The sequence below is a fragment of the Tauraco erythrolophus genome, chromosome 28, assembly GCF_009769465.1.
Source record: "Tauraco erythrolophus isolate bTauEry1 chromosome 28, bTauEry1.pri, whole genome shotgun sequence".
NCBI lineage: Eukaryota > Metazoa > Chordata > Aves > Musophagiformes > Musophagidae > Tauraco > Tauraco erythrolophus.
This window is the reverse complement of record NC_141492.1, coordinates 1,873,279-1,885,683: the sequence shown is the minus strand read 5'-3', so window position 1 is coordinate 1,885,683 and position 12,405 is coordinate 1,873,279. Positions and strand designations below refer to the sequence as shown.

Below are 12,405 nucleotides of genomic sequence, written 5' to 3'. Positions count from 1 at the left end.
GCGCGGCCGCCGCACGGAACACGCGCCGCCCCCCCCCGCTCTGCGCATGCGTGTTGAGCTGGCGGCGTTGTCATGGCAACGCGCCACGCTTAGGGACCCGGAGCGCCGCGGGACCCGGAGCGCCGCGAGTTCGCGGCGCTCCGGGTCCCGCGGCGCTCCGGGTCCCGATGCCGACCTGCCAAAGCCGACAAATTCACTAAATTTCGGGATTTGCTCCGAAAACCCACCTCCTGTTTTGCCGTTTTGTTTATTTTTTTCTCTCCAGGACACGGAAAAATCAGCCTTTGGCGTGACGGACTCAACACCGCGTTCCGTAGCGCTTCTCTGCCCTGAAGGGCGACGTGGGGCACTGAACCGTGTAGATTTTTGGGTTCACTTCGAGCTGTTTCCACGCTGCCCACGCACAGGCTGGTGCAGGGGGAAGTCGGATGGCGGCTTCGTGGCAGGTGTTCCTGCAGGAAACCGGTGCCTTTGCCCCAGACGCCGCCGTTCCCAAGGGTACGGTGGGGGAAGCGGGGCTGGTTCTGCACAGGTTTCACTTTTTTTAATGCCTGTTTTAGCTCCGTGGAGTCGTGGCCACACAGGAGAGTGTCAGCGTTCACTTTGCCAAAAAAAAAAAATAAAATAATAAAGGCAAAATAGCTCAAAACTCAAAAGGCAATGAAAAACGGCTCGATGTTTATCTTCAGAAAAGCCTCGACAGAATCATAGAATCATGGAATGGTTTGGGTTGGAAGGGACCTCAAAGATCATCCATTTCCAACCTCCCTGCCATGGGCAGGGACACCTTCCACTACACCAGGGTGCTCGAAGCCCCATCCAACCTGGCCTTGAACACTGCCAGGGATGGGGCAGCCACAGCTTCTCTGGGCAACCTGTCCCAGTGCCTCACCACCCTCTGAGCAAAAAATTACTTCCTTAGATCTAATCTAAATCTGCCCTCTTTCAGTTTAAAGCCATTGCCCCTTGTCCTGCCCTTGTAAAAAGTCCCTCTCCAGCTTTCCAGTAGGCCCCCTTTAAGTACTGGAAGTTTGGGGAGGATGGTGTATCCTACTGCTTTGCCTCAGACAAGACAGACAGGGAAAGATCCAGTAATACTACCAATTTCCCAGTTCAAACAACAGCAATATTAGCAACTCATCCTTTCAGTATGTTCTGCTGTCATCCTCAGTTCAAGCACTGTGCAAAGGGATTTGCGGGCTGCTCCCGACACCCCTCTGCAATACCGTGGTTGCTCCTTTCCCTGCGGAAAATCCTTTTAGCTGTTGGGAGAATGTTCACACTGCAACAGGGACAGCTACACCTCCAAAGCCTGACACCTGAAGGTGAGCTGCCACCGAAGGTGAGGGTCACTTTCTTCGCTTGGAGACTTCTGTGGCACAGGTGTCATTTCAGGTTCTGAAGCAGAAAAGAAAGGGCAGTGAGCCTGGTTAGCCAGGGCTGCCTTAGGGACACCACGGTAAAGCACAAAGCTGTGTTCAGCCAGTAGAACAAGCAATCTGCATCTCTCAGGCCAGCAGAGCAAGTGGGGAATGTCTCTGTTGAGGCCTTGCATCAACAAAAATCACTCCCGGTTTAAAGCGGTGAGATGAAGTTTTCTGCTCCGAGGGAGCGGACTGCTCTGCGATAGCTTGTCCTTGCTTTAAGGATAGTTCATCCGTCATGCGTTCAGCTCTGGAGTCCCCAACACAGGAAGGACATGGAGCTGTTGGAGCGGGTCCAGAGGAGGCCACGAAGATGCTCCGAGGGCTGGAGCACCTCTGCTCTGGAGACAGGCTGGGAGAGATGGGGCTGTTCAGCCTGGAGAAGAGAAGGCTCCGGGGAGACCTTCCAGCACCTTCCAGTGCCTAAAGGGGCTACAGGAAAGCTGGAGAGGGGCTTTGGACAAGGGTGTGTAGTGACAGGACATGGGGCAATGGCTTTAAACTGAAAGAGGGGAGATTTCGGTTAGATATAAGGAAGAAATTTTTTGCTCTGAGGGTGGTGAGGCACTGGAGCAGGTTGCCCAGAGAAGCTGTGGCTGCCCCACCCCTGGCAGTGTCCAAGGCCAGGCTGGATGAGGCTTTGAGCAACCTGGTGCAGTGGAAGGTGTCCCTGCCCATGGCAGGGGGGTTGGAACTGGATGATCTTTGAGGTTCCTTCCAACCCAAACCATTCCATGATTCTATGATTCATGCCCATGTCTGGCAGTGCCAGTATGAGATGATGTTGGCTCACAGGATCTGATAGTCTCATCCTACCTCTTGACTCATCTCATTTCCAGGGAGAAAATGCTTCTGAGCGTTCACCCAGTGAACCTCCAGCTCTGCATCTGTTGGCGGCCACTGCTTGGATCTTGGGCTACTTGCTCTCCAGCCATTCAGTAGCAACTTCCATGTGTTGCTTCTTGGTCCTGCCCTCGCCTGATCTCCCAGTCCACGCTTGCTCTGGCCACCAGCACTTGCCTGCTTTCCTTCAGCCTTGTGCCTCTTCGAACATCCATCTTCCAAGCTGCAGTCTTGCTCCCAAACATGCATTTCTCCCTTGTCTGGATCTGATACGACCTTGGTTTCTTGGTTCTCCACCCTTCCTTGGACGATAGGGGTGGATGGCTCCTCTCCTCACCCCCAGGATGCCCCTCGCCACCTGGCCTGGTAGCTCTCATCTCAAATTTCTCAATAACCAAGGTGTCTGGTGTCCGTAAATAGTTTGGCTTATCTGGGCCTGTCCTGGCTTTTAGCCAGCTCAAAGGAGAAGAGCCAACAGGCCCAGCACAGGCTCTGGCCACCCAACAGCGCAACCCCTGAGGCTGAACCAGCTCTTCCACGTGAGAGCGTGCTGGAAACAAGCCCTGCGAGGAGAGAGCAAAGGCAAAGAGGGCGAGGTGAGGCAAGCCTGGACAAGGAGACACAGAATTGAAAGGACTATCAACCATGTGCTCAGAGCAGCTTGGAAAAGGCAGGACACCACCTCTGAGCTTGCTCTCTGCTGAGAGGAGGGCAGCCAGGGCTCACTGAGATGTACCCAACTACTGCAAGAGCCACTGCTCAGTTCATTTGTACTATTTTTCCCACTTGGCCGCCCCGAACTGGAGCAGCGCAGCAGAAACAGGCAGCAATCCTGAGAAAGGAGGGCTGCTTTCAAGCAGCATCTCCTCTTTGGACCCAAGGTCTCGGAGACGGACCAGTCCGCGAGGGCTCAGTGCTGCTGGATGCAGCTGCCGCAACCCGTTTGCCCCACAAGGCAGCAGGTAACGTGCTGAGCTGGTGGCAGAGGGGTAACCCAACCACTTGAAACCACAGGGGCTGAAGCTTGGATGATTTGGGGAAATACCTGCTGAGCAGACGGGCAGCACATTGGGGACCCGCCTGGCGAAGCCTGCAGGACAAGGGCAGGGAGAGCCCGGCCGGGCAGCGCGGTTGTGGGTCGGAAGATGCTGTGGCTGGTGCTGGGCCCTTGGCAGCGGGTGGCCAGAGAGATCCCACGTGACTCAGCCTGGCCAGGACACAGCCTCACCCACGGACTGGGATGGTGAGAACCTACGAAGCTGGGCTGCCTCCTGGTACTGGATCCAGCCCACTCTTGCAGGGTTTAAGCCCTCTTAAACGCTCTGCCACGTTGTCTCTCCCACTACCAATCTACGCTAGGCTCCTGATTTCCACCTTGCACCCTGCTGGTGCTGCCCTCACCGGGTGCTCCCCAGGGCAGAGCAGAGGCAAGGAAGCAACAGCCGTGCTGTGACATCCCCTCCTTCCAGCCGGGTACACTCCCAACGCGGAAGAGCAGCCCGGAGAGGTGGCAGAGGACCCCATCGACCACAGCAGAGCCACAGGAGAAGCTACGCTGCGACAGGGAGATCCCAGCACGTAGAGTGTGTCTGGATGGCTGCTGGGGAAGGTGCCCAGATACCATAGTGATGGGCAGCGCTGGAAACCTTCACCAGAGGCCACGCGCAGCGGTACGGTGAGAAGCACTCGCAGTGTGTGGGTTCAGGCTGTGCCACGGCGCTGGTACAGGTGGGCAGGACCTGTGCCCAGAGCACAGGAACAGACAGCGAGTAGACAGTGTCTGAAAACCTGTCTTGGCTTTTCTTTCTTATTTTTTTTTTAGTACAAGGTAAAACCTTTATTACAACTTTTCATTCATAGGTATACAACATCTGAAAAGACAGATATGGGGGAAAAAAGTAATATTGTTACAAAAATGTCACATTTATTGCTACATTACTGTTATATACAGGACAGTTCTCAAAATCTACTTAAAAAAGTTAGGATTATTTAAAAATTCCAAATAATCCAGCCAGCTGTTTTGACACTTGTATAAAATTATTTAAAAAAATGAAAACAATTCATATCTTGAGGCACTCAGAAACACAATTTTATCCCTCAATTGTGATTCATTTCAAACAACAATGCATTTTTCCCACCCCCAAATACTTTTTTAATTTTTTTTTTTTTTTGCTGGGTTAGGCATATATATATATATATTTACTATATATATAGTTCAAAACTATAATGTGTATCTGATTTAAGAACAAGGATTTCAGCCACTTAAGTACATCTGGATTTACAGGTAGGCAGCATAAACATCGAAAGCAAGGACCATTTTTTAAAAGGCCAAAAACCAAAAACAACCCAAAACTTTCTACGGGGTTAAAAATAAACAACTTCCGCAGGCATCTCCCATCTGCTCTTCCCCACCCCCCCCCCCCGCCCCCCTCCTACAAAAATATATAGAAAGAGCAACCCAGTAACGCTTCGTTTCCCCAAGGAGCTGGAGCCATCCATAGGAAACAGGTCGTTTCCTGCGGACCTCGAGGTCCAAGCGTGTGGTTGGGGTCATCCCTGCTCTGCTTCACCAGGTGCTTCTTTCTCCTCTCCTCTCTCCTGCCAACTCGACCACCGCTGGCAGGAGCGGGCACGGATTCCCACGGCTCCTTCCCTCCCCGAGAGGCCCCGTGTTACAAGGTTTGCTCAAAAGCTGGTGGGTTTCAAGTGGTTTGGGAAGACGTGGCACCAGGAAGGAGGAACCGCGGTGTCCCCAGCTCGCTGCCGTGGGGAGCTCCACGCTTCCCCAGGGCACGGCCCAGGGATGCTCTTCAGCACAAGGCCCCGATACCCAGGACACCCCATTTTGAAGCACAAACCCCTTTGCTCTCCCACACCGGTGCCCGCAGCTGCGCTGTGCCAAGATGTAACAGGGCATGAGTTTTATGCCCTCTCTTCCAACGCGGCGGGTGCTTGGCTGGACCAAGGTGGGGACTGCAAGACCTGAGGAACGAGAGATGTACAAAAGCAGAGAAGGAGAAATACCAGCATGGAGACCCACGGCAGGGCTGCTTCTTGCCGCCGGAGGGTGGGATGCAAGATGGACACAGAAGTCTGGGCAGAAATGACACCTGTATCCTGCACCGCTCTCCTAACCAGAGCCCACCTCCACGCTCGACTCACGGGGGGTCCCACGGGCAAAGGCACTGCAGCTCGCCAGGAGGGGTGAATTGCCCTGAAGATCAAACCTCTGCACAGAGCACCAGGTCCCACCACGCCTGCCCCAAGGGCAGCAGGGGAGGGAGAAGCAGCCACGGCCACAGGACCAACCTGCAGCATCTCCACGTCCCAAATCCTCCCGGCATGGTTCTGCCCCACTGCGAAGAAACCCAGTGGGTGCGCGTGAAGGGAAGCAGCTCAGGTGCTGGCTGGAGAGACTGGGGAGCGCAGGAGGAAGGAAACACATCTTCAGGCTTGAGGCCGTGCAAGGAAGCCCAGCCAAGCCCAGCCTGAGGCTCAGGCAGTAACGGAGCAGCCCGTACGGCCGTGCAGCAACGAGGTGGGACACAGCTTCTCCACTCAGGGGTACTGGGGGAGATGGTGCAAGATGAAGGATGCTGGCAGTGAGCTGCCAAGCATCAAGCAGAAGGCACAGGAGGGTGAAGGGTGTGTCGAGGAGCCCTAGGACCAGGCCTTGCCCTCTCTAATTCAGTGCTCAGCTCCTGCTGCAGGGCACAGGTCTTGAAATGCTTTTGGAGCTGCTGGAAATGAAGGTGGACCCCGAGAGCAGCAGGGAGCAGGAACTCGTCAGTCATGGACAAGAGGAAAGAGAATGGCCTGAGCTGGGATCTGGAGAGCCCTGGGGGAGAGGAGAGGGGGTTGCATAGGATTTAGCAGGGCCAAGACCTTGTGCAAGCTTGTGGTATGGAAAACAGGTCTTGCTATTGCTGGTGTCGAGCAGGAACGGGGGAATCCAGTGGCCATGGCTTGCTCTAGGTTAGCCAGCGCTGCACCTCGGGGGCTGCTGGCTTGTCCTGGCCCAACTCCAGTACTCGCTTCGCTTCACCTCCCCATTCTCAATTCTCTTCTAAAACCCCAGGACATGGGCTTGCTGAAACTGGAGCTGGCCCAGAGCCACCAGCAGAGCACACAGCAGGGCTGCGAGAGGACCGTGGGCTCCACTGGCACGGAAGCTGGCAGCCTCCCCATGGGAAAAAAGCTAAGGGATGCAGGGGCTTGGGGGTTTCAAAAGCCTCCTGTTTCTCAAAGCCCCCCCACCTGCCAGGGGGAGGACGTGCTGAATCGCCCAGCAAGGGCCTGGGGCCCGAGGGCTCTGCTGGCATCAGCGGGTACACGCCTGAGATGCAAAGGACCCTTGAGAGCGGTTTCTGCACTGAAGCTGAAATTGCAGACTCCTGGGGAAATCCCAGCCTGATTCTGTCCTTCCTGTTCAATCGCTACCAGGCAGCAAGTGCAAAACCTCGAGGAAACCGTCTCGCTGCCCACACGTGTGCCAGGGGAAAAAGCCGTTTGCTGAAGTCACAGCTGGGGAGGTGCCACATCGCGCTTCTGCGCGTCTCTGCCCGAGACAGCGAGAACCCCAACGGCAAAGCAGGCAGACCCCTGGCCCCGCAGCGATGGCACAGGGAAGGGGCACCAAGTTGACCCGCTGCATGAGGCTGGCATGGACCTGCTCCCAACAGCCAGATGTGGGATCTTGGGGTGCCCGGCTAACCCAACAGCCCCAATTCCTGCAAACCGTCTGCACCCCTTGCTCCCAGGCTGGAGCTCTGTGCAGACAGGAAGGGCACAGACTGGGATCCAGATGTCCCAGCTCCTGTCCCTCCTGTCAGCACACCTCCACGGGATACCAGCGCCAGCTGGAAAAGCAGGGGAGCAGAGAGCCCCAGGAGATGTTGGCGCAGAGCTGGAGCTGAACTCGAGCCAGGCAGTTGCTGGCTGGGAGCAGGTCTGACTGGCGGGTCACGGGCAGGGGAGCGACTGCCAAACCAGAGGTTAACTGGAATTTTGCTCCCCGGGGTGCGCTGGCAGCAGCTGCGGGGCTGCGAACAGGAGCAGGCAGCCGGCCACCACCTCCCGTCCGCTGTCGAGCGCCATCGGTACGAGCCCATCAAGGTGCAGCCTCTGGGAAGCTGCAGCTGTTTTGCTCTGGGGCAAAAACAGGCAAAGAGAGAGAAAGAACAAAAATCTGCACTTTTTACTGTTAATAGACTGAATTCCAGACACTCCCCGGCACCTGGTGGCATGCACGGCTCTCGGGCAGGATGTGCAGGGAGGCAGGGGGCTGCAGGAGGGGGAGGACAGAGGAGGTCCCTCGAGCTGGGGACCCCAGGACTGCACTGCAGTGGCTGGCCGTGCCACCCGAGCAGCGTCCCACGGCCGCTGGGCACCTGGGACCCCGGTTCTGCTGCCTGACCGCGCTGCAGCTCAGCTACTGCCACCTGGGAAAAGAGAAACTAGAAAAGGCGGCCTCTCCCGGAATTCCCTGCCGGATGAAGGAGGCTTTGCAGGGCCTCTGCGGTCCCCGCCGCCGAGGGGCACGCTGCCCAAGAGAACACAGTCCTGCGAGGCTGAGAGAGGAAGGAGAAAAGCGAATGCCACCCCGCGGCGTGTCGCCCAGCCGTGACGCCTCTGTGCAGGAGCACCAGTGCAAGGGACGTGCAGACTGGAAGAGAAGCAAGTTTGGGGGAGAAAAGCGATCTGTAAGATCACACAGTCGAATGCCAGCAGAGCCCTGGGCTGGGCAGGGCGCAGACCCTCACCCTCTCTGACCGTGACATCTAAAGATGAGAGTTTCGTTGCAACAAGCTGTTATTTCAGGTATTTTTGGTGGTATTTTGGGGACAGCACCCGACAGTGCTCATTTTTAGAAAAGCCACTTTCCCTGGCAGGTTACAGGCACCATGTTCACGCTGAGCCACACACACTGGCAAGTCAAAGTAAGTTTTCCTTGCTGCACTCTGAAATTGCTTCCTGTGCACCCAGAGAGCAGAGATGCCACCGAGGCCGTGCTGGGCTGGCACAGGCAGCAAGCACAACAGCACACAAAGCACCCTGCGCCATCGAGGCAGCTCCTGGGCACAGCACTACCAGCCCCTGGCTTTGTCCTTTCCTGCTGGAGGAACTGAGATCTCCTCCAAACCCTGACACCAGGGGTTTATGCTCAAGGACCTTCATCCAAGCCTTGCCACCAAAGTTAGCTGGTTTTGCTGTCATGAAAACAGCATCTAAGCCACCTAAATGCAATGAAAAGCCTCATCTCTGTTGCAATGGCTGGTGGTTTGGGGGTGATGGGAAAGGGTCTGTCTCAGCAGGAGTCCCCTCTGGCCTGCAGAACATCAGCCAGGACTCGGAGGGGATGAAGGAGTTGAGAAAAATTTTGAACAAATCACAAATCTCAAATTTCCAATTTGGTTGTGGTTTTGGATTTCTCTTGACTACAATCTCTTTTCTTTAAATCCAGTTGTACGTGGCTGCCACCTCAAATTCATGTTGCAAAATCCAAGTGTTGGGGAAGCACTGTTTAGTTTTTTTGTACAGTTTCAAGCTTGCCAGGGCTGGGACATTGCTCCATCCCTGCCTGGTCCTGCGACAGTGGCACCGAGCCAGCAGAAAACCCCGCACTGCGAGTGCCCTGTGGCCCCAGCACCGTCCTGCTGACGGGGCACAAACACTTATGGGATGGAGCCGCATCCTAAAGGCTGCAGAAAGCAGACGATGAGTCCTCGATTCCTACCCTGGAGCACGATTTGGGCTTGTCTGAGCCCCTGGACCCAGCTGGCAGGCTACAGAGGGGCACTGCCCACTCCCTGTATGTTTCACCGTTCCCACACGGAACTTGCTCCAGCATCTGGAGCACGACGGAATCTGGAAGAATGCTTCAGGAAGACATGGCTTTTGCTGCAAGGGAGCTGCTCCACAGGGGCAAAGCTGTCACACACGAAGGAAAACCTCATCTGCCTCACGCTGCCCTGTGCTTAAGCAAGCAGAAGAATCCAAGGGAGGGAAGAGCCTCGTAACCGGACAAGCTAATTAGGCTGAAACATGTCTGATGACACAGGCGAGAAGAAGGCATGTTCCTGGTCCTGCAGGGACCACAGCCACTGACCTTTCCCGGCCTTCCCAGGGACAGAGCTGGAGCCTGCTGTGGTCTCAGGTCTCATCACACAGAAATGATAGTGGGAGCAGCAGGCTGTGGGCAGGGAAAGCCAGGAGCATCTGAAAGCCTCAGAGCTTGCAGAGTCCTGGGTCAGTGCCAGTGCCAGGGGCAGCAGGGAGATGGTCCCATACTGCTCCGGCACTTGTAAGTGGCTCCTTCTGAGATGCTACAGGGGCTGAGCCCGCGGTACCTGGGTGCAGGTGGGAGATGAGCAATGTCCTGAGCATCTCCAGCAGGTTTTGCTGGAGCACAAAGCACAGCTACGAGCACAGAGGAGCACCAGCAAGTTATGCCGAAGCCTGGGGTTGCTTGGAAGTCCCACAGGACCTAATCCTGTTCACCAGTTCCTTCCTTTCCCTGTACCAAAGCAATACAGCTTCCCCAGAAGCACAGGCCAGAGGAGTAGAGGGGAGAGATGGACCCTGCTGCCGGGTATCCTACCTTACTCGCTGTTCCCATACCCCCCCTAGACCAGCACTCATGCCACGTGAACTATCCTGCTTGATCGGGCTCTGCCAGGCGGATCTGGCCAAATGCTGGCCCCAGTCTGAGCACTACACCCTGCTGAGATGAGATTTAACATCCCCCTGGGGAGCTGACCCCGTCTGCCTGCAGAGCTGGGAAGAACCGGACACGCAATGTTTCAGAAGGGGAAGGAGAGGGAAGAAACAAGAATAACTTTCCAGTGGACGCTCTTCCATTGCCAACTCCAGAACAGCTGCCGCAGCTCAGCACCACTGAGCACCTCTGGGGCACGCTGCCACGCACTGGGGCTGCCGGGGGGTCTTCCTCCCGCTGAGCACACTGGAGCGGTCTGGAGTGACACTGGGAAGCCCTCGGAGCAAAGGGATCGTTGGCCCAGCTTGGCTGCTGGAGCATCTCGCGCAGGACAGGCGCTTGCTGCTCCCCTCCTTTCCAGCATGGAGAGAGGAGCCCACGTGCAGGTGACAGCGGCCACTGCGTCCCTGTGGCAAGCCAGGCCGGGCACCAAGCTGAGTTTGCCTCCAAAAATGCTTTGGAGATGCAACAGCGGGTGAAGGCGGGGTGTGAAACCACCCCTCTCCCCAAGCCTGCAGCGTTTTGCACTTCCGACGGTGCTGGCTCCAGCGTGGGGAGAAGCTGCACGGAGACGGGGATCCTGCGGCCGGTGGCGGCTTGCCGAGGGCTGGAGCACGTGCATGTGCCAGGGAGCTGCCCCCCTTCCTGCCACCTTGGGCTCTGCTGCCTGCTGCCAGCGTCTGCTGCTCCAGCTGCTGCAAGGTCTCCGAGCACGCCGTCCCGCTGCTGCCTTTGCTCCGTCCACCTCTGCCTCTTCCCAATCCTCCTCCGGCTTTGTTCAGTTCGTCTTTGTTCAGCGCTGCCCCTGGAAGCGCCTCTGACAGCGGGCATTTGCCAAGCCGCGTGGGCAAGGGGCACTCTCCTCTGCCCTGGGCTTTCCTCTTGCATCTGTGTTGCTTCTCTGCTTACCTTGGAAGTGCCCCAGTCCCTCCGTTCTCTTCCACCCCAAGGCCCACTCTCTCCCAGCAGCTTGTCCTCCCCATGCTGACGTTCCGGGATAGCCACCGGGTACCTCCTCTCTCCGGCAGGACCGCAGCCTCCGGGATCCTCTGGGAGTGAAGCAAATCTTGCAGAGATCCTTGATGGACCTCGGTCTCCTCCCGGGAGGAGCGGGAGCACGGCTGAGGGATACTACTGCGACTCGCTTCGCTGGTGAACTTCCTTTTCCCAAATCAGAAGTGGCCAAAGCAAAGAGATGGTGAATTCAGCACAGGAGTGAGTTTGTTTTTTCGTAATGGAAGGTACAAGCCAGGCAAGGAGGAACATCCCCTCGCTGTGGCTACATTCGCTTTTAGTGGCTTTCAGAGCCGAATCTGAGAATTCCTCTCTTTATATCCAGTCTCTCTTAATACAATTTTAATATTCTGGTTGATCCTAAAGATGCAACATTAACTATAGAAACAGCAGCAGAAAAGCGTGGGGGTACAAGACTTTTTTTTTTTATACAAAAAAAAAAATTATTTTTGTTGCTTACAAAACATATGCAAAAGAAGCTAAAAAAACCAAAAGGCATTGCTATTTGTTCTACATAAAAAATCTCATAACTAATGTTCTTTTTTTTTAAAAAAGAAATATCAAGCTTAGGCACAATTTTGCTGCTGGCTGCTTGTGAACAAGCCAAGAGAACACGCCACCCCCTCCTAACTGAGTGATATGTATTGACTGTTCCACACTTTATACTTAAGGCAATTTTTGTTTGTTTTCGTTTCGTTTTCGACAAAGTGTTTTTTCCACCCCTTACGTCATGCCAGGATCCGTCCACGTGTGTCAGTATTAGCAGTACTAAAGTTTATGGTTCGAGAAGGTTGCAGGTCACGCTGAGGGTTTTCTTCCTACAGATCTCTCTCTCCAAAGGAACGAAAAGATCTACAAATATAAAAAAAAACAAACAAACAAATAACAAATTTGGGAAATTTGTGAAGTGAGAGAAACCCAAATGAGAATAAAACTCTGCTCTTTGCATGGGGGGGTTGGGGGGCTGCAAGCCCCACTGCTGCAGCCTCAGCCCTGCGGGCTGGACGTGGCTGCAGCAGAGCTGGGACAGAAGCTCGTTGCTCTGCCAAGACACTGGCTTTGCCTTTTTTTATTTTCAGGACAGCCCCAGGCACCCACCGGTGCAGGGGGTGTCGGGGCACCACGGCTTCCCCCTGCGCTCTGGGGTGCCTGGGTGCTCCGGGCGGAGGCACTGCAGCCCCGCGGAGGGCAGCCTCGCTGGTGGCATCAGCCTCTGGATCTGCTCAATCCCCCGCCGGCAGCCCTGCACCGCTCCGGCCAAACGGGCTGCACTGCTTTTTTCTTTTTTTCCCTTAAAAACGGGGAGAGCCCGGCAGAGCCTGCACCTGCCACAGTCTCGCTGGGGGAACTTCACCTTCTGTGTCTTTCTGGGACCTTCCCATTCCCTCCCATAGGGCCACTGGGAAA

At 55.5% G+C, this 12,405-nt stretch overlaps 1 protein-coding gene across 9 annotated transcripts in view; it reads right to left on the bottom strand.

The window, feature by feature from the left end:
- Positions 1–4,169: 4,169 nt before the first annotated feature.
- TCF3 (transcription factor 3) overlaps positions 4,170–12,405 on the bottom strand; it is an 84,504-nt gene continuing 76,268 nt past the window's right edge. For all 9 annotated transcript variants that reach the window (XM_086627731.1, XM_086627729.1, XM_086627733.1 and 6 more), the window contains one exon: positions 4,170–11,850. The gene's annotated coding sequence lies outside the window, so the exon portion shown is untranslated. The remainder of the gene's footprint in view (positions 11,851–12,405) is intronic.